This window comes from Salvelinus alpinus, chromosome 12, assembly GCF_045679555.1.
Source record: "Salvelinus alpinus chromosome 12, SLU_Salpinus.1, whole genome shotgun sequence".
NCBI classification, from domain to species: domain Eukaryota; kingdom Metazoa; phylum Chordata; class Actinopteri; order Salmoniformes; family Salmonidae; genus Salvelinus; species Salvelinus alpinus.
Genome location: NC_092097.1, coordinates 29,603,508 through 29,611,889, shown reverse-complemented (window position 1 = coordinate 29,611,889; position 8,382 = coordinate 29,603,508).

Here is an 8,382-nt window from a genome sequence, read left to right as displayed (position 1 = left end):
GCTTGGAGTTTGTCAGAATTTGTGGGTTTTTGTTTGTCCACCCGCCTCTTGAGGATTGACCACAAGTTCTCAATGGGATTAAGGTCTGGGGAGTTTCCTGGCCATGGACCCAAAATATTGTCACGACTTCCACCGAAGTCGGTTCCTCTCCTTGTTCGGGCGGCGTTCGGCGGTCGACGTCACCGGTCTTCTAGCCATCGCCGATCCACCTTTCATTTTCCATTTGTTTTGTCTTGTTTTCCCACACACCTGGTTTACATTTCCCTCATTACTTGTCGTGTATTTAACCCTCTGTTCCCCCCCATGTCTGTGTGTGAAATTGTTTGTTGTAAGTGCTTGTGCACATTTTGACTGGTGCGCGACGGGTTTTGTACCCATATTTTGTTATTCCTGGATGCCGTTGGTTTTGATAATTAAACTGCTCCGGCTATTACACAGTTCTGCTCTCCTGCGTCTGACTTCCCTGCCAGCAGTTACGCACCCCTTACAAATATCTATGTTTTGTTCCCCGAGCCACTTAGTTATCACTTTTGCCTTATGGCAAGGTGCTCCATCATGCTGGAAAAGACATTGTTCGTCACCAAACTGTTCCTGGATGGTTGGGAGAAGTTGCTCTCTGAGGATGTGTTGGTACCATTCTTTATTCATGGCTGTGTTCTTAGGCAAAATTCTGAGTGAGCCAACTCCCTTGGCTGAGAAGCAACCCCACACATGAATGGTCTTAGGATGCTTTACTGTTGGCATGACACAGGACTGATGGTAGCGCTCACCTTGTCTTCTCCGGACAATCTTTTTTCCGGATGCCCCAAACAATCGGAAAGGAGATCCATCAGAGAAAATGACTTCACCCCAGTCCTCAGCAGTCCAATCCCTGTACCTTTTGCAGAATATCCGTCTGTCCCTGATGTTTTTCCTGGAGAGAAGTGGCTTCTTTGCTGCCCTTCTTGACACCAAGCCATCCTCCAAAAGTCTTCGCCTCACTGTGCGTGCAGATGCACTCACATCTGCCTGCTGCCATTCCTGAGCAAGGTCTGTACTGGTGGTGCACCGATCCGAAAGCTGAATCTACTTTAGGAGACGGTCCTGGCGCTTGCTGGACTTTCTTGGGCACCCCGAAGCCTTCTTCACAACAATTGAACCGCTCTCCTTGAAGTTCTTGATGATCCGATAAATGGTTGATTTAGGTGCAATCTTACTAGCAGCAATATCCTTGCCTGTGAAGCCCTTTTTGTGCAAAGCAATGATGACGGCACCTGTTTCCTTGCAGGTAACCATGTTTGACAGAGGAAGAACAATGATTCCAAGCACCACCCTCCTTTTGAAGCTTCCAGTCTGTTATTCGAACTCAATCAGCATGACAGAGTGATCTCCAGCCTTGTCCTCGTCAACACTCACACCTGTGTTAACGAGAGAATCACTGACATGATGTCAGCTGGTGTCACGATCGTCTTCTTGAGAGAGATTGGACCAAGGCGCAGCGTGTGCAAAATACATCTTCTTTTATTAAAGAAGAGAGAAAAACCAAGAAACTAACAACTATACACAAACTAACAAACTGACGACCGTGAAGCTATACATATAAATAGTGCTGACACAAACACTACACATAGACAATTACCCACAACCAGCTAAAGCCTATGGCTGCCTTAAATATGGCTCCCAATCAGAGACAACAATAACCAGCTGTCTCTAATTGAGAACCAATTCAGGCAACCATAGACTTTCCTAGACACCTACACTGAACACTAAACCATCTACTCTACTTAACCCCCTAAACCATACAACACCCTAGACAATACAAAAACACATACTACACCATGTCACACCCTGACCTAACTAAAATAATAATGAAAACAAAGATAACTAAGGCCAGGGTGTGACAGCTGGTCCTTTTGTGGCAGGACTGAAATGCAGTGGAAATGTTTTTGGGGGATTCAGTTCATTTGCATGGCAAAGAGGGACTTTGCAATTAATTGGAATTCATCTGATCACTCTTCATAACATTTTGGAGTATATGCAAATTGCCATCATACAAACTGAGGCAGCAAACTTTGTGAAAATTAATATTTGTGTCATTCTCAAAACTTTTGTCCACGACTGTACAATGTAGAAAATAGTACAAATAAAAACTTCAATGAGCAGGTGTTCTAAAACTTTTGACCGGTAGTGTACGTTGTAAACTTTCAATCATAGGCTAGGTTGTAGCAACCTCATGATGGGTATAGGGAAAATTTGAGTATCATGTAGTAGCCTAAACCTATTGCTGTTACAGTGAGCTGGGTGAATGGAATATGAATGACAGTCATCCAGAATGCTATAATAGAAATAAGACCATGCTCATGAAAATAATAATCATCCTTCCTCATCTTAAACGGCACTGACCGCCACTGGCCTATATACATCAAATATCCTAAATGTTGTACTTGTAGCCCTAATTCAGAAAGGAAACACACATAGAAATATGTTTAACCATTTATTGAAGATGGAATAATGCAAGTCTTGGCGATATAGTCTCTGCTTCTTCAGGATAGCTTACTGTGCAAGCATAGCTTCAATATATACAATTACCTACAAGCAGTGAGCATGGTAAAATATACCAATCCCCCAGCAGGAAAACAGAACCTAACTGGTGGAGGCTGGGGTGGTGGTAGTGGTGCAGCGCAGTTTCGCGAGACGCAAACGAATGCTAGCAGTAGCAGCAAGCGGCAGCAGGATGTGTGAGCAGAACCGGCCAGCTAAATAGACCGCAAAATAAGGTAGGCATGATTGTTACTAGCATCTAATTGCTGCAATCTCAGATGATGTGTCAGCTGTGGCAGGCACTTCCTTTTCTGAACTGGCTTCATTTTATTTAATGTTGAGAGTCCCTCTGTAGTAGAATCAACTTGTAAAGGAGACAGCTGTGAAGTCACACACACCTGGCTCAGCATAGCAGCAGAAACCAGGAGCGAACACACACACACACACACACACACACACACACACACACACACACACACACACACACACACACACACACACACACACACACACACACACACACACACACACACACACACACACACACACACACACACACACACACACACACACAGTTGGATGAAGAGAACCAGGTGTCCCATTCATTGTTCCTGGCTGAAAGTGAAAGGCGTAGTGTGTGTATTGTGTGCGATTATACAACTGGTGGGTCTAATCCTGAATGCTGATTGGTTAAAACCACATTCCATCCGGTGTCTATTCCACAAGTTACCACTGGCGTTAAAATGCCTATTTACTCTGTTTCATTTGACTGCGCGATCCACTGTCTCATCCGCCCATAGCCAAGCAATGTATAAACTTGATCTCCACTATTAAAAGCATCTAGAAATTACCTCACATTTCTTTTAGACTAATATTTAGTTTTCAACAGCAGAGATTTGTATAAACCTTGCTGTCTGTCTCTCTGATATTTGCAACATTGTTTCAATATTCAAATTCGATCTCCAGCTGCCAATAGTAATGAACGTGTCGGGACGAGATAGACAGGCAGGCAACGTTTCTCAGCCAGTCGAAATCATGAATCAGCTGGCATAATTAATATGGATATATACAAAGAAATGTACATTTAAAAAGGTCAAATGAAACGATGTGCAGCTAGTTTGCAGTCTTTCCAGCTTCAGTTTGAAATGATTGTGTTAGCTCTGTTGTTGGCTAGCTCCTCTGACCAACAAAGTCCTGACGAGTGAGCACATTTTCTATGCCAGGCAAAATCGAACACCTCATTTGCTCATTGTTATGGATGTATCCAAATGAATGTCACTTGAAAACAGCTTAAACAAATGCAAATGCAGCTACTTTGATGTTATTCTGGCTGCACTTTTTGACGTGACTGTAAGTTAGCTGTAGTTGGCTAGCTAGCAAATAAGGAATAAGAACTGGCAATGGAACATTTAGAAGAAATGACTGGGTCGCGTCCATAGATACAGAACAAAAAGTCTGAACGACTGGGTCGCATCTCTAGCAACCGAACCGATAGAACGACCGGCCGGCTTGGGTAGCAACCCTAGATTTGTGTCGGGACTATATCTTGTGGAAGGATAAAATAGTATGAATGAATTCATAAAAATAATGTTTTTGATGTATAAAAGTAATAATGCCCTCGAAGACGATGTTTGGAGGATATATTGACACGGTTTGCCTGCGACTTCGTCTCGGGCCTAACAACACCCGGACCAATCAAATCAAAATCAAATTAAATGTATTTATATAGCCCTTCTTACATCAGCTGATATCTCAAAGTGCTGTACAGAAACCCAGCCTAAAACCCCAAACAGCAAGCAATGCAGGTGTAGAAGCACGGTGGCTAGGAAAAATTCCCTAGAAAGGCCAAAACCTAGGAAGAAACCTAGAGAGGAACCAGGCTATGAGGGGTGGCCAGTCCTCTTCTAGCTGTGCCGGGTGGAGATTATAACAGAACATGGCCAAGATGTTCAAACGTTCATAAATGACCAGCATGGTCAAATAATAATAATCACAGTAGTTGTCTAGGGTGCAGCAAGTCAGCACCTCAGGAGTAAATGCCAGTTGGCTTTTCATAGCCGATCATTAAGAGTATCTTTATCGCTCCTGCTGTCTCTAGAGAGTTGAAAACAGCAGGTCTGGGACAGGTAGCACGTCCGGGGAACAGGTCAGGGTTCCATAGCCGCAGGCAGAACAGTTGAAACTGGAGCAGTTCCTTGCTCAGTCCAGGTGGACTGGGGACAGCAAGGAGTCATCATGCCAGGTAGTCCTGAGGCATGGTCCTAGGGCTCAGGTCCTCCGAGAGAGAGAAAGAAAGAAAGAGAGAAAGAGAAAATTAGAGAGAGCATACTTAAATTCACACAGGACACAGGCCAAACAGGAAGGATATAACCCCACCCACTTTGCCAAAGCACAGCCTCCACACAACTTACCATCCTGAGACAAGGCCGAGTATAGCCCACAAAGATCTCCGCTACGGCACAACCCAAGGGGGTGCGCCAACCCAGACAGGAAGATCACGTCAGTGACTCAACCCACTCAAGTGACGCACCCCTCCTAGGGACGGCATGAAAGAGCACCAGTAAGCCAGTGACTCAGCCCCTGTAATAGGGTTAGAGGCAGAGAATCCCAGTGGAGAGAGGGGAACCGACCAGGCAGAGACAGCAAGGGCGGTTCGTTGCTCCAGAGCCTTTCCGTTCACCTTCACACTCCTGGGCTAGACTACACTCAATCATATGACCCACTGAAGAGATGAGTCTTCAGTAAAGACTTAAAAGTTGAGACCGAGTCTGCGTCTCTCACGTGGGTAGGCAGACCATTCCATAAAAATGGAGCTCTATAGGAGAAAGCCCTGCCTCCAGCTGTTTGCTTAGAAATTCTAGGGACAATTAGGAGGCCTGCGTCTTGTGACCATAGCGTACGTGTAGGTATGTATGGCAGGACCAAATCGGAAAGATAGGTAGGAGCAAGCCCATGTAATGCTTTGTAGGTTAGCAGTAAAACCTTGAAATCAGCCCTTGCCTTAACAGGAAGCCAGTGTAGGGAGGCTAGCACTGGAGTAATATGATCACATTTTTGGGTTCTAGTCAGGATTCTAGCAGCCGTATTTAGCACTAACTGAAGTTTATTTAGTGCTTTATCCGGGTAGCCGGAAAGTAGAGCATTGCAGTAGTCTAACCTAGAAGTAACAAAAGCATGGATACATTTTTCTGCATCATTGTTGGACAGAAAGTTTCTGATTTTTGCAATGTTACGTAGATGGAAAAAAGCTGTCCTTGAAACAGTCTTGATATGTTCGTCAAAAGAGAGATCAGGGTCCAGAGTAACGCGGAGGCCATTCACAGTTTTATTTGAGACGACTTTACAACCATCAAGATTAATTGTCAGATTCAACAGAAGATCTCTTTGTTTCTTGGGACCTAGAACAAGCATCTCTGTTTTGTCCGAGTTTAAAAGTAGAAAGTTTGCAGCCATCCACTTCCTTATGTCTGAAACACAAGCTTCTAGCGAGGGCAATTTTGGGGCTTCACCATGTTTCATTGAAATGTACAGCTGTGTGTCATCCGCATAGCAGTGAAAGTTAACATAATGTTTTTGAATGACATCCCCAAGAGGTAAAATATATAGTGAAAACAGTAGTGGTCCTAAAATGGAACCTTGGGGAACACCGAAATGTACAGTTGATTTGTCAGAGGACAAACCATTCACAGAGACAAACTGATATATTTCCGACAGATAAGATCTAAACCAGGCCAGAACTTGTCCGTGTAGACCAATTTGGGTTCAATCTCTCCAAAAGAATGTGGTGATCGATGGTATCAAAGGCAGCACTAAGGTCTAGGAGCACGAGGATCACCAAAACGAGGAATATATCCTCCAAACACCGGCTTCGAGGGCATTATCACTTAAGTATACATGTAATGGCCAGTTTATTAGGTACACCCATCTAGTACTGGGTCGAACCCCCTTTGCCCCAGAACAGCCTGAATTTATTGGGGCATGGAAACGTTGCTCAAGTGGTATCAAGGGACCTAACGTGTGCCAGGAAAACATTCCCCACACCATACACCGCTGCCACCAGTCTGTACCGTTTACACCAGGCAGGATGGGGCCATGGACTCATGCTGCTCAAGCCAAATCCTGACTGCCATCAGCATGACGCAACAGGAACTGGGATTCGTAGGGTCAGGCAATGTTTTTTCACCACCTAATTGTCCAGTTTTGGTGATCCTGTGCCCACTGGAGCCACTTCTTCTTGTTTATAGCTGGTTTGAGCAGAACCTGGTGTGGTCATCTGCTGCAATCACCCATCCATGACAAGGACCCATGAGTTTTGTGTTCCGAGATGCTGTTCTGCACACCATTGTTGTACTGCACCGTTATTTGCCTGTCTGTGGCCCGACGGTTAGCTTGCATGATTCTTGCTGTTGTCCCAAGTGGCGCAGCGGTCAAAAGCACTGCATCTCAGTGTTAGAGGCGTCACTACTAGAGGTCAACCGATTAATCGGAATGGCCGATTAATTAGGGCCGATTTCAAGTTTTCATAACAATCGGAAATCGGTATTTTTGGACACCGATTTAGCCGATTATTATATATATTTTTTTTACACCTTTATTTAAATATTCCTGTTACATTGCACAACCTTCAATGTTATGTCATAATTACGTAAAATTCTGGCAAATTAGTTCGCAACGAGCCAGGCGGACCAAACTGTTGCATACACCCTGACTCTGCGTGCAATGAACGCAAGAGAAGTGACACAATTTCACCTGGTTAATATTGCCTGCTAACCTGGATTTCTTATCTAAATATGCAGGTTTAAAAATATATACTTCTGTGTATTGATTTTAAGAAAGGCAATGATGTTTATGGTTAGGTACAGTCGTGCAGCGATTGTGCTTTTTTCGCAAATGCGCTTCTGTTAAATCATCCCCCGTTTGGCAAAGTTGGCTGTCTTTGTTAGGAAGAAATAGTCTTCACACAGTTCGCAACGAGCCAGGCGGCCCAAACTGCTGCATATACCCTGACTCTGTTGCAAGAGAAGTGACACAAAGACATTCATGTTAGCAGGCAATATTAACTAAATATGCAGGTTTAAAAATATATACTTTTGTATTGATTTTAAGAAAGGCATTGATGTTTATGGTTAGGTACCTTTTTCGCGAATGCGCACCACATCGATTATATGCAACGCAGGACACGCTAGATAAACTAGTAATATCATCAACCATGTGTAGTTAACTAGTGATTATGATTGATTGATTGTTTTTTATAAGATAAGTTTAATGCTAGCTAGCAACTTACCTTGGCTTCTTACTGCATTTGCGTAACAGGCAGGCTCCTCGTGGAGTGCAATGAGAGGCAGGTGGTTAGAGCTTTGGACTAGTTAACCGTAAGGTTGCAAGATTGAATCCCCGATCTGACAAGGTAAAAATCTGTCGTTCTGCCCCTGAACAAGGCAGTTAACCCACCGTTCCGAGGCCGTCAATGAAAATAAGAATGTGTTCTTAACTGACTTGCCTAGTTAGACTTATGGATGCCACCCATTAGATAAAATACGTAACGGTTCCGTATTTCACTGAAAGAATAAATGTTTTGTTTTCGAGATGATAGTTTCTGGATTCGACCATATTAATGACCTAAGGCTCGTATTTCTGTGTGTTATTATGTTATAATTAAGTCTATGATTTGATAGAGCAGTCTGACTGAGCGATGGTAGGCACCAGCAGGCTCGTAAGCATTTTTCAAACAGCACTTTCGTGCGTTTTGCCAGCAGCTCTGCTGTTTATGACTTCAAGCCTATCAACTCCCGAGATTAGGCTGGTGTAACCGATGTGAAATGGCTAGCTAATTAGCGGGGTGCGCGCTAATAGCGTTTCAAA